Here is an 8,861-nt window from a genome sequence, read left to right on the forward strand (position 1 = left end):
GGTCAACCAAGGGCCCAACTGGGGGCCGTCAAAAGACGTGCCCCTATTGCAGGGCCGGATTCGAGACCTCCAGGCAAGGGAGATCGATCTGGTCGTAGTGATGCAGGTTATGCTGATTAGGCGTCTCCTGCCCTGCAAGCGCCGTCCTCTCCGGCTATGGGAGTTCAATCCGGAGGGACCACGGATTCTCCAACATTTTATGGTACGACACCCGTGGAGATGTACGAATTGTTCTTCGGATCACGGGCGGTGTGTCCGGAATTAACCGAGGACGCTGGCCTAAGCTGCAATTGCCCGGATACTCAAGTAAGTAGCTCAGTATTCGGAAGTACCGTTTGTTTGCTTTTCTACAATTCGCCTTTTAACCCGTTATCCTTCAATAGGAGTGGATAGCGCAAGCAAAGCTGATACGATGTCCGGCCCCCCTCCCAGAGACCGCGCCGGATCCCGTGCTGGTCAAGATGCTGGAGGTTGCGCCTTCAGAAGAAAGCGAAGGGGAAAGTAGAGGAGCTACTGCCTCATCCAAGGAGGCTCTTGAAAGAGGGGGGATCGAGAATCCCTCCCTCCAAGGGGAGAAGAGGACCGCATCTGGAGACCCGGAGGCCAAAGCCCTAAGCGGGGGAAGAAGTCTTCACCAGAGGGTCCTGCGTCCGGGGAGGCCCCGGCCGCACGATCTCCCCTAAAGCATCAGCCCTCCAGCGAGCCGTGAGTAGAAAAAAGGGAGTTCGATAATGAGAGACATCCCTATTTGTGCTTCTGAGGATAACCGAATTTGTTTACCTTGTAGTTCGGATCTCCGACCTTCTCAGATGAGCTCATCTTCGGGGGATCTTCATCCGGAGATGATGGAGAGCGAGACGCCTCCATCTGTTGCGCCGTCGGATAGGGCGGATGAGCCTGAAGTGTCGTCACGTAGGGTATCCCCGAGCCCGGCAGAGCCGAAGAGTGCGGCGCCGAATAGTGTTCGGCCGGGGGAGCTGAAGGATCTGCTAGAGAGGGCGTCCATCTCAGAAGATCACCGTGCATTGATGAGTACGGTGATTGGAAGGATTTCGTCCGCCGAAAGCGGATTGCATAATGCCGTCAGGAGTTTGCTGGCGGGGTTTGAGGTATGTAAAAATGACACCCCTTTTTGACAGTTTTGCACATAAAGTGCGCCCTGTATGGATAGTAGCCCCTGAGACTCGGTAGGTTGTCGAAAGCGACAGCGTGCCGAGGATCAAAATCGCAGGTATTGAGTGTCGCCTTTCCTATGCAGGTGGCGGATAGTCCGGGGGCTAGCCGGACTGATGGAGTTGCTGAATTAATGCGGCAACTCGATGTTGCGGATGCGGACATCGCGCTAGTCAACAAGCGACTTGACGAGTCGCAAGGTAAGTTGTTTCTCCACAATCACCTATTAAGGGATCCAAAGCCCACCTCTTACAATATTTATGCTTGACGCAGATGGTGCTGCTACTGTGGAGAGCCTTCGGGCAGAACTTGCTCAAGCCAAGGAGCAAGCCAGAAGGAGTGATGCGGCTGCCTCGAGGGCGGTCGAAGAGTTAGAAGCCGAAAGGGTTGCACACTGCCGAAGCAGGGAAGAGATGGCCAAACTGGCCGTTAAATTGAAGGATGCTACCGACCGCAATGAGGCTCTTGAAAAGGAGCGCCTATCGGAGCGAGAAGACCTAGGGAAGGCCACCGCCGAAGCCAAGGATGCCCGTTCTGCAATGCGGGCTATAAAGGAGGAGCTGCGCCAGGCCGGGGACATTGTGGCTGGCAAGCCTTTTCTGCTGCGCCGCAGGTTTACGGATCCAAAGTATGCCCAGCTTGGCCAGCTGTGGGGTCCGGAGGATCCATATATGGACTTAGCGGCGAGTGCGGCGGATGTCGTTGTGCACTTCCGAAGTCAGAAGGATCACAAGACGGAAGAGCTATTGGTCTCAATTCCATAGTCCGGATCGTTCACTTCCACTGACCGATCGGTTGGCCGAATGGGCTGAGCTGAATAGGTTGTCCGGACTTACCATGACGGATACCGTGACTCATGTCTGGACGGAGAGGCCCAAGCCGAAGAGCTATTTTGGCTTATTGCAGCAGTTTCTTGGGGCGGTGCCGCATATCAAGGCGATGAAGCGGTCGGCCTGCATAGAGGGTGCGCGGATGGCCCTCGCCCGTGTGAAGACACATTGGACAGAGATGGATGCCACCGCTGTTGCAACCCAGGGTTCGGACGAAAGTCGGTTACCCGCCGAGCACTATTTTGGGGAAGTTCTGCGTGGTGCTCGTGTAATAGAGTCGCAGTGCTCAAAAAATGTCATGTTCAAATGAATGTTTTAATTTTGTAAAACAATGTTTATGATGTAAGCGCTTTTTATACTTGTGTGTTCAAGTATTGAAATATCTCCTATGCGGCCGTTTATGTATACGTGTGTATAACCTGAAAGATGGCAGTCTTCGGCTTCAGCCCCCACGCACAAGGTGCGGGGGTGTTCGCAAAAATAGCGCATTTTCACACTTAATCCGACGTCTCGGTCCTGTTAAGGAGGTGGTAGCGTAGCAAACGAGGCAACCGGACTATGATGCTTTATCATTTTCACTTAGCCATTGGAGTTCGAGGGTGGGACTACGATATAGCCCCTGGGGGCACCGCGCTCTCCGAATTCGGGGCGCGTGTGTGCCTGACCGGGGAACGGTCCTTCGTCAAAGCGGAGGAATTCTAAACATTCCGGTGGTCGATCGAGTGGTTGACCAGTCTCTCGCTGTATCATGACAGTCAGTTTTCGGCTTTCTCTACTGAGGTGCTCGCCCAGCCGAACTGGGGCACAATCGCAGTAGTTCTCCTGGTGCCGCGTTAGCCGATGATACGGAACGTAAGGCAGCAAAACACAGGAGCCGGGCAAACCCAACATTTGACCAAAGACATGATTTGGAGCTGATGCATATAAGGCCTAACTCGAGACGCTGAACACTCCCTAAGGTGTTCGGTCTTTATAATAATGGGCAGAACAATGCCCTAAGCCCCTAGTGTCCAGGTACGGGCGAGGTCCTCTGACGCGGCCGATGCCAAAACGTCAGTCTCCACTCTGGTTATAATGAGAAGCTAGGGGATTATAGCAACAAGAGACAGTAAAAAAGGTTTACGCAGGGTCTTAATCTGAAAAGAATCCTTGCGACGGGTCCCTACTGCACGTCTGCGCCTGTGTCTCCGTTGTGCCGTTATCTTGGACGGGTATGCACGTTGTTCATCTGAAAAAAGAGAGGAACTTAGTTTGAAAGGAAATCGTGCGAAAAAGTGCATGAAAAATATTAATAAATGAATAAAGCAGAGTCTATATTAGCTCATTGTTGCTTATATGCACAGCCCCTTGTGAAAGGGTGTGAGGCTAGGGAGCCCCTAGCTTATTTATGTCGGACTCGTCTAGCCGTGTCCGGGGTCTTTGAATGACCCTCTTAATGAAATGATGCCACGTGGACCGGGCATTTTAAGTGTAAGAGACGCGTAATGTGGAATGGCGTTAAAGCGGACAAAAGCTTCACGTCCCAATAGTGCTTGATAGCTACTTTTGAATGGGGCAACATGAAAGATTAGTTTTTCACGTCGGAAGTTGTTTGGTGACCCGAACACAACTTCTAGTAATAAGGAGCCTGTGCACTTGGCGTAAGGGCCTGGCATCACTCCTTTAAAGGAAGTGCGGCTATGTCGAATTTTAGTAAGGTCTATCCCCAACTTGCGGATTGTGTTCGGATATAGCAGGTTTAAATCACTGCCGCCGTCCATCAGGACTTGTGTAAATTGTAGTCCGTCAATTATAGGAGCCAATATCAGAGCAGTCCATCCTGCATGTCGAACACTTCTGGAATAATCCAGGTGATCAAAAGTGATTGGTTTTGACATCCAATCTCGAGGTTCCGCTGGGGTGGACCGTGCGAGACCCATCTTAGCGGGTGCCGCATTGTTTTTACGTGTTATCTCATGAAGTGAGTTTACTGCTTTGACTTCTTGTGGGGAAGTCTTCTTTTTTCCGGTGCCCTGCTGCTGGGGTTCGTCATCGTCCTCGCTTGGTGCATCTAGCCCCTTGTGTTCGGCGTTGAGTCGGCCGGACTGTTTGAAAACCCAACAATCTCGGTGGGTGTGGTTTGCGGGCCTTCCGGAGGTACTGTGGATTTGACATATCCGATCCAAAATTTTGTTTAAATTGGATAGCTCATCACTGTTGTCCTTAAGAGGCAGTGTTTTGTTGTTTGGCCGCGAGCTTTTGAATCCGGCGTTGACCGCCGTGTTCTTTGGGCTTTTCTCTTTATTCTGTTGCTGATCTTTTCTGCGCCGTGATTTTCCGTTTCCATCTCTAATCTCGGATGTACTTGGGTCGCTGGTGCTGCATCTTGCTAGCCAGCTGTCTTCCCCCGCGCAAAAGCGGGTCATGAGGCTTGTTAGCGCGGACATTGTCCTTGGCTTCTCTTGGCTGAGGTGTCTGGCGAGCCATTCGTCTCGGACGTTGTGTTTAAAAGCTGCTAAGGCTTCGGCGTCCGGACAGTCGACTATTTGGTTCTTTTTAGTAAGGAACCTGTTCTAGAATTTGCGCGCTGACTCTCCGGGCTGTTGAGTTATATGACTTAGATCGTCTGCATCCGGAGGGCGGACATAAGTCCCTTGGAAATTTGCTCTAAACGCGTCCTCAAGCTCTTCCCAACTTCCAACAGTGTTTTCTGGGAGGCTTTTGAGCCAATGACGAGCTGGCCCTTTGAGCTTGAGGGGTAGATATTTTATGGCGTGGAGATCATCTCCTCTAGCCATGTGTATGTGTAGTATATAATCCTCTATCCAGACTCCAGGGTCTGTTGTTCCGTCGTAAGCCTCTATGTTTATGGGTTTAAACCCTGCTGGAAATTCATGATCCAGCACCTCATTGGTGAAACATAGTGGGTGTGCGGCGCCCCTGTATTTGGGTGTACCGCTGTCTTCGAACACCTGGCGTGTTGTGTTGCTTCCTGGGGCCCTCTTTTTTGGCCCTTAAATGGACCTGGCTGGGCCATCTGTTTTCCCAGGATCATGAGTCGGCTTGTGTGCGGCGCCGCTTGTAATTTTTGGCCTATCATCTGGCCGTCTATCCGGCCAGGCGGCCTCTTTGTTTTTTGACTGTGAGGGCTCTATGGCTTCCTCGTCAAATTCTGGCAGCAGCTTGCGCTTCGGGTAGCTCTTTGATTGATGGCTATTGCCGTATTTGTCTGCGGTTTTGAGCACTTTGCTCCACCTCATTCTGAGTATGTCTTCCGCTGTTTTGAGCTTCCGTTTTTCCTTCTTCAGACTTCTTGCAGTGGCGACGAGTCTTTTGCGAAGGCTCTTATTCTCCGGTGGTGTGTCCGGCGTGAGGTCGTCCGGACTGTTGGTTTCGCCGGGCATGGATTGATTATCCGATTCGTCCTGTTCGGACGGTTGCTTGGTTGCGTCTTCGTCGTCCACTGGTTTGCCCTGCTCTATTGCTGGGTCATTAGGAGCGCTCTTGTTGTCGAGGCGGGACTTAGGGCGGCGTCTGCGTCGCCGTTTTGGTTGTTTGTCGGTGGTTTTATCCTTTGCCGCGCCCCGTTGGTCCTCGTTATCGCTTCCTTTTGGGGTATCCACCATATATACATCATGGGTTGGGGTGGCCTTCCAGTGCTCTGTGAGCGCTGGTTCTTGATCGTCTCCGGCATCGTCGTCCATACCGTCGATGTCTTCGGAGTTGTAGTCTAGCATGTCGGTTAGATCGTCGACAGTGGCTACAAAGTGGGTGGTGGGTGGGCTTTGAATTTCTTCGTCGTCCGCATCCCAACCATCCTGGCCATAATCCGGCCAGGGCTCTCCGGATAGCGAGAGATGCTTTAGCGAATTTAGGATGTCACCAAAAGGTGAGTGCTAAAAGATGTCCGCGGCGGTGAACTCCATGATCGGCGCCCAATCGGATTCGATTGGCAGGGGCGCAGGAGGTTCGGAGTCCGGCAGGGAGTCCGGCACCTCGGAGTCACGAGCTTTATAAGGGACAAGGCCAGTGTTCGGCTCCATCGCCGTGGAAGTCGCAGCTCCCGAGGAGGTGTCCAGCCACCCGTCCTCGATCTGCGCAATCGGCTCCGGACTATGGGTCGGAGCGGATTCGTGTGCGGCCCCCAAGGCGCTGTCCGGCGGCAGAGTTAGATCATGCCCATCGTGACAGTGCGGCACGCACGGCTGTGGCACGGATCCATCGAAGATCAAGTCTCCGCGGATATCCTCCGTGAAGTTTAGGCTTCCAAATCTGACCTGACGGCCAGGGGCGTAGCTTTCGATCTGCTCCAGATGGCCAAGTGAATTGGCCCGCAGTGCGAAGCCGCCGAATACGAAGATCTGTCCGGGGAGAAAAGTCTCACCCTGGACGGCGTTGTTGTTAATTGAAGAAGCCATCGAGCCTATTGGCGACGACACAGAGGAACTCTCAATGAAAGCACCAATGTCGGTGTCAAAACCGGCGGATCTCGGGTAGGGGGTCCCGAACTATGCGTCTAGGCGGATGGTAACAGGAGACAAGGGACACGATGTTTTTACCCACGTTCGGGCCCTCTCGATGGAGGTAAAACCCTACTCCTGCTTGATTGATATTGATGATATGGGTAGTACAAGAGTGGATCTACCATGAGATCAAGGAGGCTAAACCCTAGAAGCTAGCCTATGGTATGATTGTTGTCCCCTACGGACTAAAGCCCTCCGGTTTATATAGACACCGGAGAGGGCTAGGGTTACACAGAGTCGGTTACAATGGTAGGAGATCTACATATCCGTATTGCCAAGCTTGCCTTCCACGCCAAGGAAAGTCCCATCCGGACACGGGACGGAGTCTTCAATCTTGTATCTTCGTAATCTTGGAGTCCGGCGGACGATGATAGTCCGGCTGTCCGGACACCCCCTAGTCCAGGACTCCCTCAGCTTCACTTGTGTAGAATCAGCAAATTTGGGTTGAATACTTTACCCTCGAAAGCTGTTGCGACCCCCTACACTTTTGGGTTATCACCAACGCGATTCTGATGTTGACGGTCTGCGCACGGGTATGCGATGCAAGCATCTCCTCCATCGTGTTCCACAGCTCTGCTGCGGTGTGGCACGTCGCCACCTGGATGGCCATCTCACGGGGCAGCATGGTCAACAGGTAAGAGAACACCTGCTGATCGCGCGCATACCACGCACTGAACTCCGGATTGGGAGCCTTGGACTTGGTCTTGCCGTCGTCGCTGGTGACTTCAATAATGTTCATCGGGGGCACCACCTGCTCGACGTCGAGGAAGGACGCCATTTGTGCTCCCCGGATGGCCGAGAGCACGGTGGCGCGCCATAGCGCTTCGTTCCCTCTCGTAAGCTTCTCTGTTGCGATGTGTGCAAACGGAGATGAAGGGAAGGAGTTCGCCGAAGAGCTTGCCATGGATGAATTCGAGGTAGGCTCTGATTACCATGAAAGAAGAAAGGGTTTAAGCGTATGCACCTTGGCAGGGACGCGTGTGTGTTAATATAGAGGAAGGATTACAAGATCGGCAGGTTGTTTCTAGTCTTGACCTCTACTCCAAGCTATACAAGAGATAAGATCATCTAGCCTAACAACCTGCCGTATACACAACAATACGCACGCAATACCCACGCAATATACCCATCGTGACACTTGTCACGTTACGTACAAGCCTACTCTTTAACAAGGGCAAATAAGAAACTCAACTCTCATTTGTTTCTCGCGCGAATGAAACCTTCACCATCGTTGCTGGACATGCAGGTACCTTGGATGATGCCCGCGTGGCTCAGCCGCCACATAATAGCGACAAGTCAATGGGTATAAGTCTATCGACATGTGTCACTGCCTTGACGATGGGCGTCACCTTCCCATGATAGTCCTTCTAACATATTTTATTAAACAAAAAAGATTGGACCTAAACTTATTCTAGATCTATGACAGTCCCCATCCTCCAAGTCCTTGTTGTTCCCCTTCATGCTCATGGCAGGCGACCATATCCATGTCTGACGGAGATAAGACCCATGAAATGAAGGTGTGGTCGCCAATGAGTAAGAGTAGGATATTGGACACGGACCAACCCACTCGAGACTTGAGGCCCAAACTGTCCGCCGCCAGTGGACGCGAAGTCGATGCTGGATGTGGACGGGCCAGCCTCATCATCGTAGCGGCGCCAACGAAGCACAGTTGACACCATGTTCGACTGTGTTGTGACAGTGTTGCAGGCGCGCGAGCGTGCGCGACCTCGTACATCGCCCGGTGCTCCATGACGAAGTTTGGGTTCTCCCTGGCCATGGTTGTCACGGCCTCCTCACTCGCGAGCTCGTCGTATGTTTGAGCCTCCACCAGCAGGTGGCGCTTGAGGAGGAAGAGGTTGTACCGCTACTCCTCTCCTGTGTGTTGGAACACCGACATCGGTTGCAGCTCTGGTTTCTCCTCCGCCATGTCGGCGTTGCAGTGCGCATGCGCCTGCTCCATGGGCAAGCCGACATGGAACAACACAAGCAGGATTGCCTCCATCATCCGGTCGTCGTCGGAGACCTCTAGGGAGCTGGCCGGCAGGCTAGCCTCTACCCTCCTCGCATGGCGGCACTGCAGCCAGCTCGTACTTCTGCTCCATCGAGAGGCTCTCTCACCGAGCAGCCTGTTTGAATGCGGTAGATATTCGCCCATCCCGTCGAGTCACATCTCTTTGGCAATATAGCTGAAGTGACAGTTATAATGTGTGACAAATTTTCAATACAAGATGATTTAGACTTCTATATGATCCACTTTGACAAAGTAGAGAGACACAGAAGAATTATAATTCAGGCTTCGATATGCGGTAATAGCTATATGAGCCAAGCTCATCTGCTCCTGATGAAATAGTAAATC

The sequence above is a fragment of the Triticum dicoccoides genome, chromosome 5B (assembly GCF_002162155.2).
Source record: "Triticum dicoccoides isolate Atlit2015 ecotype Zavitan chromosome 5B, WEW_v2.0, whole genome shotgun sequence".
Lineage (NCBI taxonomy): Eukaryota > Viridiplantae > Streptophyta > Magnoliopsida > Poales > Poaceae > Triticum > Triticum dicoccoides.